Source organism: Triticum aestivum, chromosome 2B, assembly GCF_018294505.1.
Source record: "Triticum aestivum cultivar Chinese Spring chromosome 2B, IWGSC CS RefSeq v2.1, whole genome shotgun sequence".
In the NCBI taxonomy this organism is placed as follows: domain Eukaryota; kingdom Viridiplantae; phylum Streptophyta; class Magnoliopsida; order Poales; family Poaceae; genus Triticum; species Triticum aestivum.
This window is the reverse complement of record NC_057798.1, coordinates 331,175,671-331,189,957: the sequence shown is the minus strand read 5'-3', so window position 1 is coordinate 331,189,957 and position 14,287 is coordinate 331,175,671.

Below are 14,287 nucleotides of genomic sequence, written 5' to 3'. Positions count from 1 at the left end.
ACCTAAAGGACGTCCGTTCCACAGAAGAACTCCGTTTGCGAAAAAGAAGGGCAAGAAGATTGTGAACAGATAGCTAGCTAAGACCGATTGTATTTAAATCGTAGTCTTCATTTCTCGATTGTATTTCATGGGCACTTTTTGATATCATGAATATTTTTAAATTTCATGGGCACTTTTTGAATTCATGAGGACACTTGATCTCGATTCCCCCTCCATCTCGATCTCGATCCCCCTCCATCTCGATCGCACCCGCACCCTCCCCCGCTAGCTCCACCCATCGCAACCCTCCCCCGCACCCGGCCCCCCGCACCCGCACTTTTTGAACATATTTTTTAATTTTTTTTACTATTTTTATAAAAAACATTACTGTTATAATTTAAACAAGTTTGAACATATTTAAACACAAATAAATATAAAAAACAGCATTTAAAATGCATAAAAAATATTACTGTTATGATTTAAACAAGTTTGAACATATTTAAACACAAATAAATATAAAAAACACCATTTAAAATGCATAAAAAATATTGGGGATCCTGGGAATCGAACCCAGGACCTCCTGGTGTGTGTGCTGCGTGCTGACCAGTCGGGCTAGTGGGTGGGTTCTGTTGTAGATAGGGTTGGGCTGTAGATATGGCTACTGGGCTAGATTAAAACAAAATTCTAATGGCGCACCGAGGGGTGGTGCGCCATTAGAACAGTCGTACTTATGGCGCACCGGCGTGTGGTGCGCCATTAGAAAGCTTCCCTCCACCTATTCCCCTCTGGCCTCTCTCCCTCCCTCGCCAGATCCCCCCCCCCACTCGACCTAACTTTGCCCCCGCGCCGTCGCCCCCGCCGTCGCCCCCGAGCCAGAGGAGACGACGACCGCCTCTACCTCAGCTCAGCCAGGCCACGCGACGCCGAGCCGAGCGCCGCCTACCTCGCCGTCCCCCCTCCGCCCGCGCCCGCGCCCTCGACGTCCTCCGCCCAAGCCGAGACGCAGAGACAGGCGAGTGGAGGAGCCCACCGCGTGTCACCGGAGCTTCAACGCCCAGCCGCTGCCGGAGCTTCAACGCCGGCGTCTTCCTCCATTCCTTCATCCCCTCCCCCAGGTGATTCCTCCCTTCTCCTCCATCCCCTCACCTGCAAACCCTAGGGTAGGCCTGGCTTTCCGGTGCTGTTAGCCAACCAATCGCTTGATGCCTGCGTACCATGCTGTGTTTTGAGTTTAAGATTTATATAATTGCAGACCCCTGCAAAACTGCAACAACCAAATATAGGTAAATAAAAGACAAAGTGGGTGATCTCAACACTGGAAAAAAGGTTTATTATATCAGGCAAGCAAACCGATTTAGTACTCTAGTACACACCACGTTTGTGTCCAGATACATTCTGGACTGGATTCATGTGAAATGAAAATTGATTTGATATTGAATTGGACTTAGAAATACAATTGCATTGGCCAAAGAAAAGCAGGTCACCTCTTTTAACCGAAGAAAACACCAGTTCATTATAAGCTGACGAAACTTCCAAAGGCTTTGGTCTGACAGTAACTGCAATTTTCAAATAGAAGTGTATGACAGAAAGATTTCCAAACCAGTGTCTTCTCCCTTCTCTAAGAAGGGAATCCATGTAGCAGAGGAGAAAAGCAAAACAATCAAGGATCTGGAGTCTGACTATAGTTGCATATATAAGATATAACTTAGAACTTGGTGTTTTCATCTAAAATTATTGAAACTATCGGGAAAAATGCAGATAGGTAGCAATAAAGTGATATATCCAAAAGCTCAATTTGTAATATTAGGTATGAAGACCTCTATGTGGATGCTAACAAACAACGACTGAAATAGCAAAACTGTAATGCCATGCAAGTTCTGGGCAGGACAGTATACAGATTTGTAAAATGCAAGTGGATTTTGGTGCCAGCGTTCGTGTAGTACTCTGCATTAATAAATCTAACTATATGAGCTCTCAATACTTGTGTAATATGATTGCTTTTGGGCTGTTTGAAGACATGTTGAATCGGGTTTATGTGTTATTTAGGATGAACTCCTTGCACTGCTGTTAAAGCCTAACTATATTGCTGCTGTTACTTTTATGTATACATATTGTTTTTGTTAATACTTGTGTAATATCATTTCTTTATTTTTGTTAAGTCCGGGCACGGGGTGCAGGACGACGACCGCGGCCGCCGGCCTTCCCACGGCCAACTGAGGCATCCCTTCGACGACGCCGCCGCCGCCGACCCCGACCCCAACCCCGACCCTGACCCCTCCGGCGACCGGCCGCGCCTGCCCAGGTACCTCTCCTCCTTCCTCCTTCCTCCCTCTCCATCCTTCCTCCCTCCCCAACCTATGCATGGTGAAGATGAGTTCAGTTGAGTAGGCAGGAAGTTGCTGCTTCCAAATGCTTTTTCTTTTCTAGCTTAAACTACCACGAATGGTTTGCTGCAATTGCTTCATGGAAGAATCTAAACTGTTTACATGGCAGTGTGTGATACAACTCTTCAGGAGGCTATAAGCATGCAAGTTGCTCAACCTCTGGACATTGTTCAGTTGCAAATGCATCTGAAGTAGATTGAGATTTCATTCTGCTTCCTTGTGCTCTATGTAGAATGCTTCTAAATTTCCTGTTTTGTCCAACTGCAGTTTCTTGAATTAACTTGCTATGCATTAGGTTGGTCTCACCCTCAGACCGATGCTGGTAATGATATGTATGTGCTATTAGATGCTGGTATTGTTCTAGTTTTAGTTGTGATGGTTTGCTTGTGGGTTTGTTTGACTCAGGTGTTTTAGTTCATGTTTCCATGTACAGATGTTTTAGTTAGTCAACTGAATCGAGTTTGAGATGTTCTGTTTCTGATGGAGTGTCAAAGCAGATGGAGTGTCAAAGCAGTAGAGTTTTCAAAACTAGATCATTTTACTGGCCATTTAGTGACAAGTTTCCTGGGAGTTGTCGACCCTTCTGCCTTTAGTTGTTGCTAGCCTAGAAGTAAGTCTCCTCATGGTTTTACTGGATCATTGAATTATCCCCGAGAGTGAAAGGGCATAAAGCTCTCTAGCTGATTGACTATGCGTGTTCTGTTATAGCTATTTCAGCAAATTGATGTCATCCTCTATTAGCAATGTTGCAATAAGGGAACATATATATCATTAGTAAGGTTAAAAGGAAGTGATCCATCTGCAACTGGTGTTTATTAGTCTTTTTGAGTGAGTTATCTGCATCTGCTCCTTGTGGTGGTGGTTGTTTAGATGGGCAGTAAGAAACCATGCTTGATTTGGGGGACTGAACTTATGCTTATGTATGCCATCAGAAGCAGTTCGAAATCATTATTCTCTCTTTTCCTTGCAGGTTTGGGCAACTTCAGTCGGTTGATCTTGAATCCATTGAGCCTTCACTTAGAGCTGGTACTCATCCATGTAACTCTTCACATTTCCATGTAGGATGGTTGCCTATCACTTACTAGTGTGCTAGTGCCCCTTAGTCCAAAGACTAATAGCTATGACAAAGTATAATTCCTTGTAGTGTTTAAGTATAACAAAATTCAGAGAAATGCATGCAGAAGCTAGATCAGTACCAGCTAGCTAGCTAGCTAGTAGTAGTACTACTGCTACTGTTCTTTCCTTTCTTTTTCTCTCTGCTCATAATTTTTTTTAAGATTTATCTGTTCATACGATGATATACTAATAATTATAAAGAAAATCTTGGACACCCATGGATTCAAGAGTTAGCTAGCTAGATGATAAGAGGGATGCATGAGAAGCTAGCTACACTGCCATGAACTTTGTTTTTCCTTTTGACAAACACTCTTGTTAACATCAGGAATTAAAAATGCAACATAGAACAAGATATATAGATAGCTGAAAGAAAGAGGTGTGCTTTGAAAGAAAAAATGTGCACCTGCAAGTGAGACTTGACATGTGCCAAGCTAGTAAACAAAATCTGTATATGTACATACTCTCATAAGGTTCTAAGAGATTTTGTAATAAGCTTGATGTTCCTTGTCGTTGACTTATCACCGTTAAACAGAGACCTCTGAGCCATGATCTGTAAAAATACATTTGTCATTCTTTCTGTGTTTGTACAGACTTGCTAAACTATTGATGATTTTTTGTTGGGAGACATATTATATCTGGAATGGAAGCTCACATAAGTTGAGCTGATTTTTGTCCATATGAAAGCAGAGGACCATATGGTCTGTGGCTGGGTTTTGTCTCCGACCATCGTGTCGTGCTGAATTTGCAGGTACCCCGAGAGGCCCTTGAGTTTGCCGGAATGTCGATTAACTTCCGTTCCGGCAAATTCGGGTACTCCATATGTCCTATTTTCAGCAAAGGTCATGCTGAAATTTTCCGTGAATTTTAGCATGACTTTGCTAAAAATAGGACATATGGGGTACTTGCGACTAATGCATGGGCCGGGCTATCTTAGTACTTAGTTAAGTAGGATCAACTGCCCTGCCATTCTTGCTGCATTAAATCATAGGTGGCAATAGAGCCAAGTGATTAGGCCCAACTTAGAATTATCCTTAGCATCGATAAACCCTAGATGATAAACCCAACATAGGTGGCAATAGAGCCAAGATTAGGCCCAACCTAGGGTGCCTCGGCATCGATAAACCCTAAATGATGAAAACTTAACTTGGTTGCCCCGGATGCCTCGGTGTCGATGAGAACCTAAATGATGAAAGCTTAGGCTTTTAGGGTGCCTCGGTGTCGACAAACCCTAAATCATGAGACCATGATCTTGTTCCTTGACAATAACCATCTTTTTGACCAAACTTTTTTCCTATTTAGAGAGAAACATGGCCCACAACGATGAGGCCGGTGGTTCGGGCGGCAAGCAATTCTGGGAGCTGTCCCAAGAGATGGAGGAACAACCTCACCGCTATGATGACGCCGCGGAAGACACCGATCCTGATTACACAACCCCTAGTGGCGTCGGGGATGACACCACTGATGGTGCCGCCGAGGATGCCACCACTGATGATGGCGGCGCACACACAGATGGTGGCGGCGCACACACAGATGGCAGCCAACCGAAGAAGCAAAGGAAGGACCGGCGCCCGAATGCGCTCCGCACCGTCAAGGAGGAATTCACTCAAGTGGACTCCGACGGGAATCCAACGGAGCCCAAACATATAGTCAAGGGGTACTCGGTTCAGCTCGGGTGCATTCTCCGGAGCACCGTCTCGATCAACACCGAGAACCTTAGGCATAAGGACCGAGGGAATTTGCGCAACCTCCTCTTCACGAAGCTGCACGAACGATACAAGTTCCCCGCCGAATTTGAAAACACACGCCTCTCAGGGAATAAAGTGAACAATGCCGCCCTCACGAAGATGAGCACGGCCCTGTCTACTTGGAGAAGCGCGGTGAAGAGAATGATTGATAAAGGTGATAGTTATGACAAGATCAAGGCGAAATATCCTTTGATGAGCGAAGATGAGTACAAGGAGTTCAAGATCAAGTGCCAGAGCCCCGCAACCTCCGAATCAAGTCAGTGGGGGAAAGAAATGCGGGAGTTGAACTTAGGGGAACACAAACTCGGTCCCGGCGGTTATAGAGTGGCGGAGCCTATATGGGACAAGGAGGACGCGGAGCGTGCCGAGCAAGGCCTACCGCCCCGCTTCGAGAAATACAGCGGTGACAAGCAGACCAGGAACTATGTCAGGGCCCGGTACAAGGAGGACCCGATAACAAAGGAGCTTACCACGGATCCGAAGACCAGGGCGCTTGAGCTTGTTCTGGTAAGGAATACACCCCCGCGTAATTAGCTCCATATGGTTGCACTCTAATTAATCCCCAATATTTCTAAATGGTTCATGTTCCTTTCGCAGGACAATGAAAGCAGTAGCGCGGGGTCGTCTAAGAGCTCCCCTTTCGACACCCCTTTAAATAGGGCGTTGAACGTAATGAAAAAGAAGGATAAGCTCGATAAGCCGACGTCAGCTGGTCGTGTGGCCGGCAAAGGCTTGTCCACAAAATGGGGGTCATACTATACCGCTGGTGTGCGGAAGGAGAAAAAGACCAGCTCGGAAAGCCAGATGCGCGAGGTTGAAGAACTCAAGGCACAAGTGGCGCGGATTCCGGAGCTTGTCCATGAGCAAGTGCAACAACAACTTGGAACGACGCTCAACGCCATGGTGCCTACGTTGATTCATGGGCTGACGACGTGGATTGCGGGCGGCCAAAAGGGGCCTCCCCCGGTTCCCAGCTTCACGGCCAGCAACTCGCACAGCGCGGCGGCGGCACCATTGGTGTCTCCGGCGGCGGCGCCATTGGTGTCTCCGGCGGCGCCATGGTCCCGGCGGCCATTGGTGTCTCCGGCGGCGGCACCATTGGTGTCTCCGGCGGCGGCGCCATTGGTGTCTCCGGCGGAGGCGGTATTCGTGTCTCCGGCACCGGCACGGGCATTGGAGCTTAATGCACCCGGGTGTACGCCGACCGGCACCTCGCCAGCAAGCGCCCCCTCCGTCAGTTGCACGCCCGCCGTTGGCGGTGCCTCGACATTAGCCGAGCTCGACGGCATCACGGTAACTAAGCCTCTCGGCCGATGACTTCATCTCCTTGCCTTTGACTGGGCATCCCTGACGCCCTATACATGTTTTTCCAGGGCACCGCCGACGTTCCTTGCACTCTTCTGCACTTCGTGGGCGCCGAGTTGGTCGATGTCGCCAAGGGCAGAATCGTTCAACCGGGCAACCCCATGTTCCACGGTAATCCGATGCCAACCACAATGTATAGGGTTGAAGTGGTCCGGGTGCTGCCAGGCTGCGACGAGCTATTACCTCCGATTCGACCCGCTGGGGCCGACGAAGAAGATGAGATGACCCTCGGCACCTGCGTAAACTGGCCCCTGCTATGGCCGAAGAGCCAGATTCGTTTGGGGGCGGGGGACACCACCCCACAGACAAGACCGCCAGTCGTGCCGGCGCCAAGCCATGGCAAGAACGCCGCAACGCTACCGGACCTGCCGGACATCCCTATGGCACAGGATCCGGACAGCCCTATGGCACAGGATCCGGACGGCGACGACAACGACGACGGTACATTTACCAAAGTTGATAAGTACTTTGCCGAACATGGGTACGCTGACGAGTTCTGCGGGCCTCTTTCTCAAGAACCCAACCAAGACCACCGCGATCTAGCTGGTACGGCGGAGAAATCCAATTGCAACAAGCGTCGTCTGGCGTTCAGTTCTCAGGACACGCCTCCAGCTCCCGCCTTCACCGAGCCTCAGATAGCTGAGGCGCGAAATATTATCAGCCCCAACACGCTGAAGAAGGCGGTCTGTGAGCAGAACTCGGTCCCATTACAGGAGATCAAGAAGAAGGGCCGGAAACGAAAGACTAACAAGGGCGCCGGTGCGAGCCAGCCGGCACCGAGTTCGATCCGTGCTCAGGACGGGCCACCTTCACCTAAGGATATCTCGAGGAGGGTGCATGTGGCGGGTAGGGCGATGCTACCGCCAAATATGCTGAATGCTGCAACCGGTGCTATGCGGAGTCTGCACGACAGTGTTCTGATTTTGGAGAAGCGGCGTCTCAGAGAGAAGGATGTGGCATACCCGGTTTTCGTGGCCAAGGTGCCAGAGAGCAAGGGCTTTGTGGATGGCGACATCGGGGGTATGATCGTCCTGCGGTTTGATGACATCTTTGCTATGTTTAACCTTCATCCGTTGCACTACACCTTCGTTCGGCTGTTTTCGCTGAGCATGCAGATGCGGATCATTAGAGACAATACCCCGGACATCGTGATAGTCGACCCCTTCTACATGCGTGCCAAGCACTTGAGCAGCGCTGGGGACCGCCAAGTTGCGAGTTCACACCTCGAAGGCGTCATTCTGGCAAACGCAGATAAGGATAACTTCCTTGTGCCTTACTTTCCCGAGTAAGTCATCCCTTAACCGCCCCGTAACATATGATTTCTTAGATTTCGATCGTTCTTTTTTTTCTAACATTCCGTGTTCTGTGCAGTGACACACATTGCACACTCATCCTCTTAAGCCCGAAATATTCCATGGCCACGTATTTCGACCCGAACCGTAACTCCATGATAGACTACACAAATGTGAAGAAAGTTCTTGATGATGTTCTCCCCGGCTACGCCCAATCTGGAGGCACCTTCACCAGGCCAGTTCGTAAGTACGGCAAGCACATCTTCTCACACAATACGAAGTTCTGCTGCGTCAAGCAGCCGCCTGGCGGTCAGAAGGATGCCTACTACGCCCTCCATCACATGCGGGCGATCGTAAGGGACCATCATCACCTTCTGCTACCAGATAATCTCAAAGATTGGGCCGCGAGCTTGTCGGCAGTCCAGGACGCGGACCTCAGACAAGAATTCTTTCGCATCCAGTCGGAGTTTGCGGACATCATCCATCAAGATGTCCTTCATACCGCGGGGCAGTTCTTCCTCAGATATCAACCGTCCAACAGTGAGATAGATGAAACGCTACAAATGCAGGGTGACAACGACCGTGATTTCATGACCATCACGACAGACGGCGGCTTCACCCACGCTCCTGTCCGATGAGTTGAGTCGAAAGTAGTGATGTGTAGTTCTGAAACATTGATTGGCTCATGTTGTAATTAAACTTTAATGAATTCGGATGTCTCTTTGGTTTGGACGGTTGTTCAACTTAGATGTAATCGATGCTATTTATTAGTAGGACCATGAATCGTGCTATTAATGTCTTGCTTTTCTCTTCCGATCCTTTTGTTGCATACTTACACATTGCTTATGTATTGTCTGTTGTTTGGCTTGTGCATAGAGATGCCGTCGTATGTCGTGTACAAGGGTAAGGTTCCCGGAGTCTACGATGACTGGGAGGAGTGTCGGAGACAGGTTCACCGTTTCAGCGGTAACAGTTACAAAGGGTACACCACTAGGGCGGAGGCCGAATCTAGATACGCCCGCTATCTAGCGGGAGAGAGGAGGGAGCGTTGGAGGAACCGGATGAAGACCAGTTTGATCGCGATGATGCTCATCGTGATGACCACAGCTCTCTTCTATGTGATGGTAGTTTAGATGATCGATATCGACTTGTAATGTGAAGGCAAACTCGATACTCGCGGTCTTGAGACTTGTAATGTTTTATCTTTGTCCGGTCTTTTGAATCCGGAGACTAATATGATGAATTGTATTCGGAGACTAATCTTCTATTGTATTTGATGAATCTGATGTTGCTGTGTGCTGCTGTCTATATTCTATGCAATAATATATTTTGTAACCTGTGCAAAAATCAGAAAAGCAAAAAAAATAAAACCTAATATTCATACTAATGGCGCACCACACAAGACACTAATGGCGCACTGTGATCATCACACTAATGGCGCATTAGCTGCTGGTGCGCCATTAGAATGACAAAGCACATTTGTACATATGGCCCCTGGGAGGCATTCTAATGGCGCACTGCAGGCTATACTAATGGCGCACTATGCGGTGCGCCATTAGAACACCAGATACTAATGGCGCACCAGTAGTGCGCCATTAGAATTTAATTCTAATGGCGTGATGCCAGTGGCACACCAGTAGTGCGCCATTAGAAGGCAAATTCGGTGCGCCACTAGCATGCCTTTTCCTAGTAGTGCATGTGTCAACTTATCTTTCAATACCGTGAAGGCTTCTTCGTGTGAGGTACCCCAAACAAAAGGCACATCCTTCTTTGTAAGCTCATTGAGAGGTGCAACAATGGTGCTGAAATCTCCCACAAAATGCCTATAGAATCCAACGAGGCCAAGAAAACTCATCACTTTGTGTGACTGTTTTGGGCTGCGGCCAACTCTTAATAGCTTCAACCTTTGCTTTATCAACTTCAATTCCCTGTGGAGTAAAAACATAGCCAAGAAAAGATACTCAGTCAGTGCAAAAGGTGCACTTCCCAAGTGATGAGGACATGGCTACCACAGGTACACCCATATCCCATGCTGTTTTACCTCTTGGAACAATTGCTAGAGCTCAGATACACCAATTAAATTATCAGGTACTTTCGTTTCTTGGTAATGTTTCTAATGTTCATGAGAATATGATGCAGCCTAACTTAGATACATTTGTGTTGCTCGCAATTGAAGGGCCTAGCATGGAAAAGAAGGATGAACATTGGAGCATGGTCAAGCACGGAGATGAAGGTGCGTGCGAAGAGAACAAGAACAAAGGTTCAAGTGGATATTTCCGAACTTTGAAGCCACCATGATGACATACAAGAAGATGGACGAAATATACAAGATGACCTTTCATAAATTTCAACCATAGCTTATTATTGGTGTTGCTGATGAGGACATCAATACCATTGTTACACCCACAGCCCCTACTGCTACATATACTAGACCAATTACTAGAGCTCGCGCACGCCAATTAAATTATCAGGTACTTTCGTTTCTTGCTAATGATTCTAATGTTCATGAGAATATGATGCTGCCCAAATTGGACACATTTGTTTTGCTTACAAATGAAGGGCCTAGCATGGATAAGAGGGAAGAACACTGGAGCAAGACCAAGCATGGAGATGATGGCATGCGCAAGGGGAACAAGAACGGAGTTACAAGTGATGATTTCAGGACTTTGAAGCCACCATAATGAGTGCATGAAGCCTTGGACGAAATATACAAGATGCCACTTCATAAATTTCATCCAGCGGCTATTCTAGGTGCTGCGTCACCTTATTATTGGGCCAGGCCCATGTAATTTCGAAATACATAAGTATATGCTGTTTTTAGAGTCCGTATGTGTGGGGAAATAAGAGATAGGGTTGGTTTCGGACCCCTTCCCCAAGGGACACGAAATTCCCCCCTCTTACTCCATATATACAGCCCTTAGGGCGTCGTTTAGACTTTGGGTTTTGTTTAGATTAAAAGTTCACCATAGCTGCAACTTCACGTACTTTGTTTGTGTTCAATGACCAGACCAAGACGTCACAGAACCCCCCCTTTGTTAATAAAGCTTTCCTCTATTACTCGAAATATCCAGATTGCAATCTTAGTTTCTTGCTTGTTCTTCATTTGCTTGTAGGAAATAGACCTTCGTGGTCAGGTTGATTGTGCTCCAGCGTGGTCAATAACCTCTCGGGGTTGGTTTACCGATTGCTAAGGCGTGACGTCCTCGCACGTTCGTAGTTGGATCGTCAAAGTCGACTTCCACCAAAACTATAGCCACCATCTCATCGAAAGACGGGACACCTTTACCTCTATCAAGTGGTATCAGATTTCCAGGTTGCTTGGTGAGACTTTACAGTTTTTTGTAGTTTAGATCGAGTTTGTCTTCGTACTACAGTCCACGAAAAAGCCAAAAAAATTAGGGTTAGTTCATCATATCCGAAACAATCTGAACTTTGCATAATCTTTTTAGTGTTTTGCATTGTTGAATTTGCGGTTGCATTGTCGTGTCTATTTTCTGGTCTTAGTGTCTAGTCCTTTAGAGTTTTGAGTTCTGTTCACAAGTTGTCACGCCGCCGCCGCACCATCGTCATCACCGCTACCATATACCACCATCGTTATCACCGCCTCCATATACCACCATCATCATCACCGCTGGCATATACCACATATTCACCACCATCACGATAATCCGAGTCCACCTCCATCAGAGATTCACCACCAGTCCGTGTTCCACCGCCCTACATATATCCGCCACAAGTCCGAGTTTCCACCAAATTCATCTCCGCCACGAGTCGTAGTCCGAGTCTAGTATTTGTTCCTTTGTTTTCGATTTCCAGATCACGCCATACTCTGAGACGTGACCAACTCGGACTCCCCAACATCAGTGCCACCCGTATAAGAAAAATAGTTCCAGTTTCATAAAAAAAGAGGAAAAAAGTGCAAAAAAGAGGGGAAAAAAGGTCTGGAAAATTCTGGCTAGGTAGTTTTTAGACCATTTGTAGACTTTTTCAAAAAAAATTGTTGCGGAGCAAAAAGAAAGAGAAAAAAAGTGCGAAAAAAGTGAAAAAAATAAAAAAAAATCAAAGTGTGCTCCTCCCTTGATTACGTGTCGCGCCGTGATTTTGTTAGTGTTCTAGGCTCGAAGCTCTAGCATGGTCTAGCCTAGGACCAGCACAGTACCATCGTTGAGCGTTTATTCAACTTTGCATCTCTGAATTGAGTATTGCTGACCCTTTTTGCTACCATATCATAAGCCTCCCAGCTCCACATATATCTACGTCGTGCGTTTAACTCTCCCTAGCCATCGCTCTATCCAACCTTTGAGAGTTTTGACTATAATGGTTGCCAATCACCACCTGCTGGTGGATAAGAACTGGTAAGAATTTGAGATTCGCTTGACGGATTTGTGACACATCGCCACTTTCCAGTAGTCTGTAGGATCATATTCTTGTGTGTTTCTATTGCTGCTAACCATGGCAGGACCACAAGCAGATGCGATTGACTGGGAGAACATGACAAACAAGGAGTTGCATGATAAATTTCAGCAAATGACGAGTGGCCAGGTGGGAGATGTGCTAAACAGATTCGAAGAGGCTATGGAGAAGATAGATGCCATGGAGAAGTCGTTCGAGACAAAGCTGGATAAAAAGTTTAATAAATTGCTCAAGTGTCTTCCCCAACCACCATCGGCTGCACCTATCGCACCTCTAAAACGACAACAACAACGCCCCCTTCCGAATCCGTTTGGATGAGCGAAACATGTTCCTCTTGAGGATGGCCAAACTTCTGGTGTTGTTGTACCTATTGTTGATGCTTCTTTGGATCCTGCTCCTGCTGTTGCTGGTGCCGAGGAGGATGACAATTATGCGGACGATTACGAGGATGAGGTTGATCAAAATCAGAACTACGTGCAACCACCAGCACCAGGTCGTCCACAGGAATATAATCTCAATGGTAGGGCCGCACTACCACCTCAGGTACGATCTTATGACCATATTCCTAAACTAAAATTGAATATTCCATCGTTTGAGGGTAGATACATTCCTGATGTATATCTTACTTGGGAGTTAGAAACTAAATAATGTTTCACATGCTTACATTATCCTAAGGAGAGATCATGAGGACATGACTACCTTGGATACGACCAAAAATATTGCATACATCTATATTTTTTAGGTGATTTCTAATGCAAACTATGCAATAATTTATTTATGTCATCCAGGACAAAAATACTTCACAAACTTGTGTGTCATGTCTAATTGCAGGTGTATGGGACATTCATACAATTTACACATGAAGATAAGAGGAAAAGATATGTTTATGTGCTGTTCAAAAAGCCTCTCACATCACTTTTGGGCCAAGAGAAGATAGGGTCCAGGTCTCTAACGTTCTGGATCCAGATTCGGACTGCGCAAACATACCCGACTCAAAACGCCAAGAACTCTTTCATACTGACTCCAAATTGGGTGATTCTTTTTTGTTGGAAAGTAGATTTTGTGCTCTTTCGAACCCAATTGGAATCACTTTGAAATCTGTCGAAGAGTAGAGTAATCGATGAAACAATCTGACGCTGTAATAGAATCCGAGTAAAACTACAAGTCCAAAGGTGTTGCATCACCTCCACTTGGGCCCATGAGACTTGTACGACCTAGGGTTAGTTTTAGCCTGCCTTGGGACATCCTCCCACCTCCCAGGCCGCCACCCCTTGCTCCTATATAAGAAGATCCATCTAGTAGTTTTTTCCTTGGGATTTATTTAGTTAAAAGTTAGCCATTGTAACTTTGTGTACTTCGTTTGTGTCCAACGACCAGACCAAGACCACTCTCGGATCCCCACCTTTATCAATTCTTCATCTATATTCGCAATATTCAGATTGCTTTATCATATTCTTGCTTTTTCTTTGATTGCTTGTAGGAATAGATCTTCATGGTCAGGTTGATCGTGCTCTGGCATGGTCAATAACCTCTCGAAGTTGGTTTAGCGATTGCTAAGGCGCAACGTCGTGCATGTTTGTAGTCGGATCATCAAAGTCGACTCCACCAAATCGATAGTTATCATCCCATCGAAAGATCGGGCCCCTCGCCTCTATCAAGTGGTATCAGTTTTCAGGTTGCTCGGTGAGATTTTCCAGTTTTCCCTAGATTAGATTTATTTTCTTACCTATTGTCCAAGAAAAAGCCACAAAGAAAAGTTAGATCTAATCATCCTTTGTCCAAGCCAGTCTGATCATTTGCTATTTTCTTTTCATTGTTTGCATTATTGAATTATCGGTTGCATCATCGTGTCAAGTTCGTTTAGAGTTTCGAGTTCTGTTCACAGTAGTCATGCTGCCGCTGCATCGTTATCCCTTTGCTATCCACCACCCATCCATCAATTGTCATCACGTCTTACCCATCGTTCATGGTCATAATCATAGTTGAGGTCGTC